The 8,863-nt window shown below is 47.2% G+C and overlaps 1 protein-coding gene across 1 annotated transcript in view; it reads left to right on the plus strand.

The window, feature by feature from the left end:
• The window catches only part of LOC115304168 (receptor-type tyrosine-protein phosphatase N2-like), a 333,289-nt gene that overhangs the window by 147,158 nt on the left and 177,268 nt on the right, over nt 1–8,863 (plus strand). The window lies entirely within an intron of this gene.

Consider the following 8,863-nt stretch of genomic DNA (forward strand, 5'->3'; position numbering starts at 1 on the left):
CAGAGAGAAATGAAACAGAATAGAAAAACAATAAAGAAAATTGATGAAATCAGAAGTTTGTTCATCAAAAAAAAAATAAACAAAATTGACAAACCTTTAGCTAGATGGCCTAAGGAAATGTGGGAGAAGAACTCAAATTACTAAAGTCAGAAATGAAAGTGAGTTAATTATGACAAGGATTAAGACAATACTATGAACAATTGTATGCCGAAATATTGGATAACCTAATTATGAAATGGACAAATTCCTACAAATACAAAACCCACCAAGACTAAAACTCAAAGAAATTGAGAATCTGAATAGACTTAAGTCGTAAGGAGATTGAATCAGTAGTGAAAAAAATCTCCCAATAAAGAAAAGCCTTGGACCTGATGGCTTCACAGGTAAATTCTGTCATGCATTTAAAGAAACACTAATGTCAATCCTTCTCAAAGTTTTCTAAAAAAATTAAAAAGGAGGGAATATTTCTGAACTTATTCTGTGAGGCCGTCATAACCCTGATACCAAAGCCAAAGATACTACAAGGAAAGAAAGCTATAAACCAATATCCCTTATGAACCTTGATGCAAAAATCCTCGACAAAATGCTGGCAAACTGGATTCTGTAGCATATACAAGGCTTTATTCCTGGAATGCAAGGGTGGTTCAACATAGCAGACTCAGTCAATGTATTCTACTGCATTAACAGAATGAAGGGAAAAGATTTTGTCTGGTCATCTCAATTGATGCAGAAAAAGCATTTGACAAAATTCAACAAGATTTCCTGATGAAAATACTCAATAAAATATAGCTGACCCTTGAACAACAGAGGTTTGAACTGTCTGAGTCCACTTATATGCAGATATTTTGGGCAAATAGAGTACAGTACTGTAAATGTATTTTCTATTCCTTATGATTTTCTGTTTTTAATTTTTTTTAATGTTTTTTATTTATTTTTGAGAGACAGACAGAGACACTGCGATCAGGGGAGGATCAGAGAGAGGGGGAGATACAGAATCTGAAGCAGGCTCCAGGCTCTGAGCTAGCTGTCAGCACAGAGCCTGACACGGGGCTCAAACCCACAAACCGTGAGATCAGGACCTGAGCCAAAGCCAGACGCTTAACTGACTGAGCCACCCAGGCGCCCCAGATTTTCTGTTTTTAAAAATTTTATTTAAAGAGAGAGGGAGGGACAGAGGGAGAGAAGGGGGAGAGAGAGAGAGAGAGAGAGAGAGAAAGAGAAAGGAGGCTCTGCTCTGTTAGCACAGAACCTGGTGTGGGGCCTGACCCCATGACCACACAACCTGAGCTGACACATGACTGACTAAGCCTCCCAGGCAATCCCTTATGATTTTTTAAGTAACATTTTCCCCATAGCTTATTGTAAGAATACAGTGTGTATAATACATATAACATACAAAATATGTGTCAGTCTTCTGGTCAACAGTTGGCTATTAAGAAAGGTTTTTGGGAGTCAATAGTTTTACGTGTATTTTCAACTGTGTGGGGAGTTGGTGCCCCTCACCCCCATGTTGTTCAAGAGTCAACTACCTCCACATGATAAACGCCATATAGAAAAACTCACAGCAAACATAATACTCAATGGTGAAAGGCTGAAAGTTTTTTCTTTAAGATCAGGAACAAGACAAGGATGCCATTTCTATTCAGTATAATACTAGAAGTTTTGGTCAGAACAGTTAAGCAAGAAATGGAAATAATAGGTATCCAAATTGGAACGGAAGAATTAAAATTATCTCTGTTTGCAGATGATATTATCTTATACATAGAAAATCCTAAAGACTCTAAAGAAAAATGCTGTTAGATCTAATAAATGAATTCAACAAAATTGCAGGATACAAAGACACACAAAAATTAGTTTTGTTTCTATAAATAAGCAATGAATAACCTGATAAGGAAATTTAAAAGACAACTGCATTTACAATAGCATCAGGAAGTATACAATACTTAGGAATGAACTTAACCAAGGAAGTGAAGACTTATACAGTGAAAACTATAAAACATTGCTGAAAGAAATTAAAGGAGATATAAATAAATGAAAATTTATCTCATGTTCATGAATTGGAGACAATATTGTTAAAATGTCAATTACCCAAAATTATCTACAGATTCAGTGTAATTTCTATCAAAATCCTAATGTCATTTTTGCAGAAATGGAAATATTTAACCTAAAATTCGTATGAAATTTCAATGAACCCTGAATAACTGAACAATCCTGAGAAAGAGGACTTTTAAAACTAGAGGACTGCCACTTCCTGAGTTCCCAAGTTTGCAGTCATCAAAAACAGTTATAATCTCATCATAAATATAGATGTATAATATAGACCCAAAGAATAGTATAGGGATCCCAAAATAAACCACCACGTGGATGGTCAAATGAATTTTTACAGAGGTGCCATGAGCATTCAGCGGGGGCGTGGATGGCCTTTTTAACCAGTGAATTCTGAAAACTGAATATTCACATGCAAAAGAATGAAGCTGGGACCCTTGTGTAACCTCACATCCAAGAATTAATTCCAAATGGGTCTAGGACCTAAATGTAAGGCCTAAAATAATAAAACTCCTGGAAGAAAAGTACAGGACAAAGTCTACACGACATTGAATTTGGCAGTGATTTCTTGGGTATGGCACCAAAGACATAGGCAACAAAAAAAAGAATAGATGAATTATGCTTCACACCCATTAGGGTGCCTACTCACAAAGAAATGGGAAATAACAGGTGTTGGTGAGGATGTGGAAAAATTGGGCCCCTTGTGCACTGTTGGTGGGAACGTAAACTGGTGCAGCTGCCGTGGAAAACTGTATGGACCTTCCTCCGAAAGTTAAACACAGAATTACCATATGACCTAGCAATTTCACTTCTGGGTACGTACTCAAGGAAATTGAAAGCAGGGTCCTGAAGAGCTATTTGTACACCTATGTTCCCAGCAGCATTATTCACATTAGGTAAAATGTGGAAGCAAGTCAAGTGTTCACTGACAGATGAATGAATAAGCCAAGTGTGGTATATCCATACAATAGAGTAGCTTTTAGTCTTAAAAAGGAAGGAAATTCTACCACCTGCTACAACATGGATAAACCTTGACATCATGCTCAGTGAAGTAAACCAGTCACAAAAAGACAAATACTGTATGATTGCACTTCTGTGAGATCCCTAGAGTAGTCAAAAGCATAAAGACAGAGGGGTGCCTGGGTGGCTCAGTCAGTTAGTATCTGACTTTGGCTCAGGTCATGATCTCCCGGTTCATGAATTCGAGCCCCACATTGGGCTCTGTGCTCATAGCTCGGAGCCTGGAGCCTGCTTCGGATTCTGTGTCTCCCTCTCTCTCTTCCCTGCCCTCACTTGCTCTATCTCTCTCTCAAAAATAAATAAGCATTAAAAAATTTCAAAATCATAAAGACAGAAGTAGAATGGCATTGCTAGGGCTGGATCAAAGGAGAATGGGGAATTAGTGTGTAACAGAGTTTCAGCTGTAGAGGCCGAGAAGAGGTCCGGGAAGGGTGGTGGCGGCGGCTGCCCAGCAGTGCGAGCATGCGCACTACTGCTGAACCGCCCACTTGAAAGTGGCCAAGGCGGTAAACATTAGGTTATGCATATTATATCACAATAAAAGAAAGAAAAATAACAGCAAAATCATTGTCGTCAGTATAAGGTACTGAGATACTCAGGTTTTAAGAATGGATTTTGATGAATTGCAAAAGCAACAAAGCCATTAGGGAGGAATTGATTTATTTGCTTAATCTGATACAAGAATCATAGGTAAAAGGGTCTTAAATAGTCTTGAGTGGCTTGTCATTCACGAGCAAAAATGTATGAACAGAGAGGGGAAGGGAGAACATGAATGAGACAACCTAATGAGTCCTAATGACTGCATCGACCCAACTGGAAACGCCTGATAAGGAACGCGCCATCAGTTATCACTCCCTGCACATGTTATCCTCTCCTCCAAGAGGTGAGCCCTGTACTTAGAGCTTGTGACAATTTATTTAAAGGTCGTGAGGAGTCTTAGAGTGGAGGGCCGGTGTGCCTTGCCTCCTGGTTGGTAAAGTGGAGTTAACATCTCTGCAGTGACAGCACGGGGCCCGCGTGTGGCCCTGGTCCTGGTTACCTCTGGAGCAAAGGGAGTGAGCTTGCACGTGCATGTGCATGTGCGACACCAGCATATACGAGGAGCCTCCTGTGGACAGGAGAGCCCGAGGAGCTAGCTCTTCGCTCCTGCGGTACTTTGGGACAATGCGTGGCTCAATCAAGTGCTCGCCCTGAGCGAGCTGAGGTTTCTCTGGACGCCCAAGTCTTTCAGCAGGTCTTCAGTGTTCGAAGACCAAGATCAGAAAGGACATTAGGGGAACTGGGCCTCAGGTGCCCAGCCTGGCACAGGCATGGGCCTCGGGAGCCTGCACGATTTGCCCGGGGTCACCTGGCCCCTGCCCGGCCCCGCGACTCCAGACACCAGCTTGAACGTCTGCATTTCCTGTGCTCATTTCTGCGGTCTCAGAAGTCCACCCCCAGCTGGCAGATTCCCTGCTGCCCTGCAAACCTGCCACTGGTGGTGAAGGGGTTGCCGCCTTCCAAGCCCCTGTAGGGCTGGACAGGTGCAGGTGTGAGAGGAAGGCTGGGCCCTGTGTTCAGCCTGGCTCCGCGAGGAGGTATGGAATGAGGGTTGCTCAGGGTTGTTCGGCTGCCTTGTCCACAGGTACCCTCTGAGGCGCTGTCCTCATGTGTGGAGACAGGGGAGGTCTGTGTGGCTGGTTTCTGTGATGGTGGAGGGCCCTGGAGCAGGGAGAGCCTTGAGGTCATGATGGGCGCTGTCCCCAGGCCTGGGGATGGAGATGGCCTGTGGACTCATGAACATGGGAAGTGGGGAGGCTGCTGGGGATTCAGGTGCTCTCTGATTTTTGCAGGGTTACTGCACCCTGAAGTCATCTGGACTTTGGGCTGGCCTGCAGACTGCACACCATCCTGTCCCAGTCACCCTGGTTCTGTGCTGGAAGGGACGCCAGCCATTTAGGTTCTCATGCCTGTGGTGGAGATGCCGCGCTGAGTGGCAGCCTGATCCTAGGATGCCTCGCTGCATGGTTTGGTTCTGAGCACACCCCGGAACTTTGGCCGTGTTGCACAGAACCTCCTTCCCTGCTTTGCTCAGCCTTGGATCCATCAGCAGGGTCCTGGTTTCTCCCCGGTCTGCTTTTTTGGGTCTCCCTTCTATATGCGTGTCAGGGCTGGCCGCTGCATGAAACACTGCAGGTGCTCCGGGCTGGGGAGCTGGGGCTTGGATGGAGGGTGACGTGCTCCGCGGCAGGAGTGTGGGGGAGGGCAGCGCCGGTGCAGGTGCCCCTGTCTGGGTGGGTCAGGGGAGGGAAGCAAGTGCGGTAGGAAGTAAGGACACTTCCTCTCCTCTTCCCTCTGCCTCTCTTGGCCCTAGAAAGAGGGGAAGGGGCGCAGGCTTTACTCCCATGGCAGTGCACAGACACCTAATTTGCAAGCACCCACCTAAGCAAGGAGTTTACTTGGTCACACTTGTATTGGTTCCTCTGCTTTGGGCCTTCCTGAGGAGGTGATGCCCTTGGGCATTGTGGGTCCCGGGTGGGGCCAGGCTCCTAGGGAGTCCGTGTCTGCTGCGATCGGATCCCACCTCCCAGCCAGCTGGTGCATGGTGGCTGGGGCTCTGGCGGTCACTCAGTCACTTGTCACTTGTGCATGCCCCTTTTCTTCTAGCCTCATCTTGTTTGCACCCCGCCTCTGTCACCCACTGTGCCACGGAGATGCCCAGAGGGGCTGCTCGCTCTCTGGCCGCTGTTTCCTCACCCCATGCTCGTCCTCCATCAGACGCTGTTAGCTGTGGCCAGATGGTCTCTGTGCCTGCCCGGCCCTCTGCCAGGGCAGCCTTAGGCCAGACTGGTCCCTTTTAGTCCATGCCATGGCAGTCATAAAACAGGATGCGGGAGCTGCAGGGGTGACCGCTGATCTCCAATGAAGTCTTTCCTGGAAGGGCACTGCAGTGACTCACCCAAGGCCATAAGCCAATTAGCCTCAGGAGAGCCATGATGTAATCCTGTGACTTTGGGGGAAGGATTTAATTTTATCCAGCGAACATTGACTAAGCCCACATCATGTAAGACATTGGGATTGCAGTAGTGCCATGACATTGAGTGCTATTTCCATAATGTCTTTAGATTCTCACTAACTTAAATTCAGTTACTCGCCAGAATTCAAACTTGCCAGAATGGAGGGTGTGCGGTGCACTATCGCCGCCCCCGTTAATGTCTGGGCCAGCTAGGGGGGGCACCTTCCCACCTCAACAAATACGCACGGAGGCTGTGTCCCCAGGTTTTGGCCTATTTAGGGTGGCACTGAAGTATGTGCCTCCCAAACCCAGAACCCCATCAGCCCTGGCGCCCTGGTCCTGCAGCCTGCTGGATCTAAGCATAGTCACGGATGTTCTCCGCAGGCAGGGAGGCTCCAGATTCTTCTGCAGCCCTGCAGTCGCCACTGCTCTTGGCGCGAGTGCTGGTCGCCTATTCCCCACCCTTCTCTGCCAGCCCGGGTGCTGTGCCTTTCGCAGGTCCTGCGGGACTCTGAGCAATCCCTCCTCCCTCAGGATCCCTGACTTCCTGAAGGGGTGCACCGAGGGGCGCCTGACAGGGTGTGTTTCACACCCCAGTTCTCCGGTTCCTGGGTCTGTCCTGGCCCCAAGGCGCCTGCCACTCCCGGGCGGTGCACGACCCTCCGCTCCCACACGTCCAGTCCACACGAAGGGCAGAGTCCCTGTCCGTCCCGCAAATCCAGACACCGTGCGTTCTCACCCTCCGCCTTCCACCGCCACTTCCAGCCACGTCATAGAGATCATTTCTCTGTTAAAAGATGTCACGTGTTTTGCTAAATACAGATTTTTCCATAAGAAATTATTCTTGGTGATTAAACTAGCATTTTCTCCCCCTAGTTGTGACAGCAACGGCTCTTTAGAAGAAAGCATCATACTGTGACATGGGGTGCCCGGGCCGCACGTCACGTGTACGCTGGAGACAGTCCTGGGCCCTGACCCGCCTCCGTGTGGAGCCCCCTCCCAGCCACTGCCTTCGCTCCGCTCCCTGAGGGCCCACGCGCTTCCCCTGTGGTAGCAGAACAGGAAAGGAGCGCCAGCTTATTCAAGACTCTCCACTGCCCGAGCAATGGGAATCAGCGGAGGGAGGACGGGGGAAGACCGAGGGGTCACGTGTCCCACCTTCCTGTGCCTCAGGGGGTGGAGCTGGCGCTGCCTGGCTTGGCCACGCCTCTGAATGCCCTCGGAACCTCTGAGTCCACCGTGCTCACCTCCTTCAGGGAGGTTCGGCTCTCTCTTCCTCTCCCCTGTTCCGCACTCTTCATAACGGTGGGCCCTCGTCTAGCGGAGGCTGCCTTGATGTCCAAGTGCAACTTGGAGGGAACCCAGGTTCTCTGCCTGCTCAGCTTTTAATCAAACAGAGAATATCTTAAATCAGGATATTTTCCCAGGCTCTGGGGGAGAGGGTTCTTAGAATGGGGGGCATGGTTGGTGTTTGAAGAGCTTACCCAGAACCAGGACCGCCCGTGGGAGACCTGTGTCCCCAGGTTTTGGCCTATTTAGCATGCGCGGGACAGACGGTCCCTCTGTGTGCAGGGCACTTCGTGGGACACCTCGGGGGCAGTGAGCAGGTGCCTCCTGGCTGTGTTTACGGCTGGAGGGATTGCTGCTGAGTCCGGTGGCTCGAGAGTCGGGTCTCGGCTGCCCGGGCCGGGAGCTGGGCGCTCACAGGGACAGGGACTTCCACTCATTCTTCACTTTGGGCTTAATTGAAGCCAGAGACCAGAGGTTAATGCGGTTTTGTTGTTTTTATTAGATTTACATTGACTTGACCCATGGAACATTATGTCAAGATGGCTTTGAATCCGAGAGAAATTGGCTTGAGTGATCATAAAGTGATTCCGCTGATTTTGTGGTTGTTATTTTGTTGAAATTTTTCTGTGAGGTTTATAAGGAGCTGTGGTTCTGATAAACATACAGCAATATACCAGAATAAAAAGAAACCTAAAAATCTGCACAAGCCTGAAGTGTGGAGATAATAGGAGAACATAAGTGTTGTTTACAAATGCCTGTTCTGTCCATGTAGAGCAGTACATGGGTTCATGCTCCTGTTAAAAATATGGTACGGTTGGACCAGAGGCCATGAAGATACCGGCTTCAAAAGAAATATTGATCATTTGTGTTTTCTCTTTGGGAAGACTTCATGAAATTTAGGGAGACTGGGAAGTAGAATGTCTAAAGGTTAAGTTTCAGGCTGTTAAAAAGAGCAAGAGATACATTTTTAGAATGTTTGGTCCTTTGTTTCCTGGAGTATTTACATGAAAATATCTATCACATGAAAAAGGTATTTACTTACTCTACTTAACCACCTGTTATGAAAGGCAGTACAATTGCAATGCATATGTTGCTTTATATTTAATCAGAAATATTACAATCAAAGCAGGTTGTTTATTTATTTATTTATTTTTATAGTTTATTGTCAAAGTTGGTTTCCATGTAACACCCAGTGCTCATCCCCACAAGTGCCCTCCTCCATGCCCATCACCCCCTTTCCCCTCCCCCATCAGCCCTCAGTTTGTTCTCAGTATTCAAGAGTCTCTCATGGTTTGTCTCTCTCCCTCTCCCCAACTATTTTCCCCCCTCCCCCTGCCCCATAGTCCTTTGCTAAGTTTCTCCTGTTACATTTATGAGTGAAAACATATGGTATCTGTTCTTCTCTGCCTAACTTATTTCACTTAGGATGACACCCTCGCATTCCATTCACTTTGCTACGAATGGCCAGATTCCATTCGTCCTCATTGCCATGTAGTATTCCATTGTACATAT

Source organism: Suricata suricatta, chromosome 2 (genome assembly GCF_006229205.1).
Source record: "Suricata suricatta isolate VVHF042 chromosome 2, meerkat_22Aug2017_6uvM2_HiC, whole genome shotgun sequence".
Taxonomy (NCBI): Eukaryota; Metazoa; Chordata; class Mammalia; order Carnivora; family Herpestidae; genus Suricata; species Suricata suricatta.